General features: G+C 40.2%; 1 long non-coding RNA gene across 1 annotated transcript; it reads left to right on the forward strand.

Moving 5' to 3' along the window:
• The first annotated feature begins 6 nt into the window (after positions 1-6).
• On the forward strand, positions 7-4,277 carry LOC135567282 (uncharacterized). Its single transcript, XR_010462315.1, has 2 exons — positions 7-450; positions 1,141-4,277. It is a non-coding gene; the product is annotated as an uncharacterized LOC135567282 (long non-coding RNA).
• Positions 4,278-4,455: the final 178 nt, after the last annotated feature.

Consider the following 4,455-nt stretch of genomic DNA (forward strand, 5'->3'; position numbering starts at 1 on the left):
TAAACCATATTTTTAGAGAATAAAGAAAGTGCCAGAACTGTCAAGGCAATAACTTTTGAAAAAACAGTACAGGCACCTATTTCAGTCCAAGTCAAGCACTGAATTAGATAATTGAACAAGAAGAAAAATATTTAATAGAGAGTAAAGAAAGTGCCGGAACTGTCAAGACAACTTTGTGTCTGTTTGTCATTGTTACTACAGGACGACTAGAATTATGTCTGAGGCCGGTAACATCAACAGTGAGGACAAACCCAGCCTGCCTCTCTCATTCCACACTGAGTCCAAACCTACAGTCACTGGGTCCTGATTGTGACAATGGAGCCCAGTTTTCTCTGCAGGATCCAGAGATGGCATCAGTGAAGCTGGAAGACTGCAGTCAAACACTGGAGCTGAATGTCAACATTAAAGATGAAGAAGAGTCGGAGAAGATTGGGAAATCTGTTTCTCATGGTAAGAGCAGGTTCTATCTAACTAAGTTTGTTGTTCGTTCCAACTTCCCACTGTGCATGAAAGGTTGCAGTAGAACTGTTTCAATGAAAAGGTAGCTGTTATTTCATGCTAATGACACTTGCATGGGTTGACACCAGTATTGTCAGCATTTGTTTTATTCACTGGGCTATCTGGAGTGTTCAGGGAGTAGAATAAAGAAGTGAAGTTGACAAACTGCCTGTGTTTTAAAGTTCTATGAAATTAGTCTGTGTAGTTACTAACCCTTGTGATAGTGAGTAGAGGATGATATGAAATGAGTCTGTGTCGTTACTAACCCTTGTTATAGTGAGTAGAGGATGACAAGCCCCTTTTTAGCTTTCATCTCTTACCCACTTTTAGAATAGTTTTATTCCCCTGTATTGTACAGGCTACTGACATGAATACATATGTCACCCGGTACAGACAGAAAAGGACCGGTCACCCCTTTGGGCCTGGTTCCTCTCTAACTTTCCTCCAAGGTTCCTGCTTTCTAGGGAGTTTTTCCTGGCCGCTGCTTCTACATCTGCATTGCTTGCTCTTTGGGGATTTTGGGCTGGGTTTCTGTGAAGTACTTTCTGACAACTGCTGATGTAAAAAGGGCTTCATAATATTGATTTGATTGACATGTATATCACACCAACTGACTGGTTCATTCTGATGTTGTTCACACAGGAGACCACGTTGAGACATTCTCTACATCCAGAGAGCAACAGCAGGAAGATCACATAGCTAAGAGGTCTCACCACTGCCCACATTGTGAGGAGATTTTCCCAATTCTATCAAAGCTAAAAATACACTTAAAAATACACGCAGGAGAAAATCTTTATTCCTGCGCTGACTGTGGAAAATGCTTCACAACGTCAACTGAGCTAAAAGTTCATCAGAGAACACACACGGGAGAAAAGCCTTATTCCTGCTCTGGTTGTGGGGTGAGTTTCTCTCGACTGGGCCACTTAAAAAGACATGAACATATACATACAGGAGAGAAGCCTTGCTTCTGCTCTGACTGTGGGAAGAGTTTTTCTCGACTGGACCTCTTAAAAAAGCATGAACTTATACATACAGGAGAGAAGCCTTACTCCTGCCCTGACTGTGGAAGGAGTTTTTCTCGACTGAGCCACTTAAAAAAACATGAACTTATACATACAGTAGTGAAGCCTTACCCCTGCTCTGACTGTGTAAAATGCTTCACAACATCAGCTCAGCTAAAAGTTCATCAGAGAACACACACAGGTGGGAAGCCTTACTCCTGCTCTGGTTGTGGGGTGAGTTTCTCTCAACTGGGCCACTTAAAAAGACACGAACATATACATACAGGAGTGAATACTTATGCCTGCTCTAACTGTGTGAAATGCTTCATTACATCAACTGATCTAAAAGTTCATCAGAGAACACACACAGGAGAGAAGCCTTACTCCTGCTCTGACTGTGGAAAGAGTTTCTCTCTACTGGGCAACTTAAAAAGACATGAACGTATACATACAGGAGTGAAGCCTTACTCCTGCTCTGATTGTGGAAAGAGTTTCTCTCAAATGGGCCAGTTGAAAAGACACCAAGCTAAACATAAAGGAGAGAAGACTTACCACTTGTAATGTGGCAAGAGTAACTCAAGTGAAAGTCACCAAGTAAAATACTACTTGTGTAAAAAGTTGAAATTATTTGGTTGTATCAAAAGTAGAAGTATGAATCATTTCAAATTCCTTAAATTAACCTCTGGGTGTCCCTAAACCGGGACGGTTGTTGCTAACGTGCGCTAATGTGACTAGAATGACGTTGAATCCAACAGCCAACTATCTAACTGCGGTCACCAATTTAACAGTAGCTGTTACAGTGAAAAAAATACCATGCTATTGTTTGAGGAGAGTGCACGACAATAAAATAACTTATCACGGCGACTGGTTTGATATATTCACCTCTGAAGGTAAATAATGTACTTACATTCAGTAATCTTGCTCTGATATGTCATCCTGAGGGTCCCACAGATAAAATGTAGCATAGATTCGTTTGATAAAATACATTTTCATGTTCAACTGTAGGAACTGGGTTCTACATTTTTAACCCCTGCTGTCTCTGGCTCCACACCCACCCCACCCAGCCATCAAGATGTGTGAAGGTTAGTGTATAAGCTAATGATCCGTCATGTATGACATTCCTGGGAGTGTGTAAACTTAATTTATTTAATACCATAGCATTTGTATATGTTCTCTATAGTAATGTACTTAAATGACCAATTCGGCACATTTGGGCAAATTCCTGGCAGACTTGATACAGTCCAGTAATGTAATTCTTCACTGCATCAGTCAAACTGTGCACACACACTGCTGCCATCTGGTGGCCAACATCTAAATTACATCTAGACTCCTTTCTGAAAGTATGGCCTTTCTCTTGCTTTTCAAAGATGATAGAAAATAAAAACACAGGTTTTTTTGCTTGTATTATCTTTTACCAGATCTAATGTGTTATTCTCCTACATTAATTTCACATTTCCACAAACTTCAAATTGTTTCCTTTTAAACGGTCTCAAGAATATGCATGTATTTGCTTCAGGTGCTGAGCTACAGGCAGTTAGATTTGCGTATGTCATTTTAGGTGAAAATGTCACCCAAAAAAATGGGTACGATCCTTGAGCTTTTTAAGTGAACCAGACGACACAATTGTGTTGTTTTTATATATTGCAGATAGCCAGGGGCACACTCCAGCACCATTTACAAACGGAGCATTTGTGTTTAGTGAGTGCGCCAGATCAGAGGCCGTGGGGAGGACCAGGGATGTTATCTTGATAAGTGCATGAATTTGACTATTTTCTGTCATGCTAATCATAAAAACATGTAATGAGTACTTTTGGGTGTCAGGGAAAATGTATGGAGTAAAAAGTACATTTTCTTTAGGAATTTTTGGGGAGTAAAAGTTGTCAAATATAAAGAGTAAAGTACAGATACCCCCAAAAAACGACTTAGGTAAAAACTAAGTACTTTACACCACTGCATGCATCCATGCCGTGTGTCAGCATTGCAGGCTGGTGGTGTGAAGGCGTTGGGGTGTGTTTTCAGGGCACACATTGGGCCTCTTGATAAAAGATGAGCAACATTTGAATGCAACAGATGATCTAAACATCATTGCCAATCAGGTGCCTCCCTTCATGGCAGCAGTTTATCCATCTGCAAGTTGTTTTCTTCAGCAGTATTATGCCACAAGACTTGTCCAGGAATGGTTCCAAGAACAGCTCACTGAATTCACTGTAATTGTGCATCTGTGGGAGGAGATGAAACGAGCTATTCAGAGTAGATCCACTCCCAGCCAACTTGACACAATTGTGGGACGCATTGGAGTCAACATGGGTCAGCGTCCCTGTGGAACACTCAACACCTTTGACAGTCTATGCCGTGACGATTTGAGGCTGTTCTGAGGACAAAGGGGGGTGCAACTCAATATTAGGAAGGTTTTTCTGATGTTTTCTACTCTGTGTATATCAGAAAAGATGGTGTGATTAGTTTGGGTGGATTATTTTATATTACTAAATAACCTTTGTTCAATGATAAATGTAGAGCTTGTATGTATATTATGTATTTTTAGTGTTTCCTGTTTGACCCCAGGAAGAGTAGCCGCTGGGGATCCTAATAAAATACTAAATGTATCAGATATTAATGACGTGTTGATCAGTTTTCACCATTAGTATTTTAATGAACGTTTCATTCAATGTGTTTCTATGGGATATAGTAGTAAAGGCCTAATTCTGTATTTTATCAAATCCTTTTTAATCATGTTTATACCTAATGTCCTAAAATTCTAAATAAATGATCTAAACAATCCATGGTACGACCTTAAAACCATCCCATATGTCAGCATAGTATTGTAATGCATTATTAGTCTTTTCATGGTGCCAAAGTCCAGGGACAGCATTACCACCACACTCCAATAATGACCCAGTTACTATTGGGGGAATGGAACCAGACAGGAAGCTTGTGTTACCTTTCTCACATCACTACA

This window comes from Oncorhynchus nerka, unplaced genomic scaffold (genome assembly GCF_034236695.1).
Source record: "Oncorhynchus nerka isolate Pitt River unplaced genomic scaffold, Oner_Uvic_2.0 unplaced_scaffold_2296, whole genome shotgun sequence".
NCBI classification, from domain to species: domain Eukaryota; kingdom Metazoa; phylum Chordata; class Actinopteri; order Salmoniformes; family Salmonidae; genus Oncorhynchus; species Oncorhynchus nerka.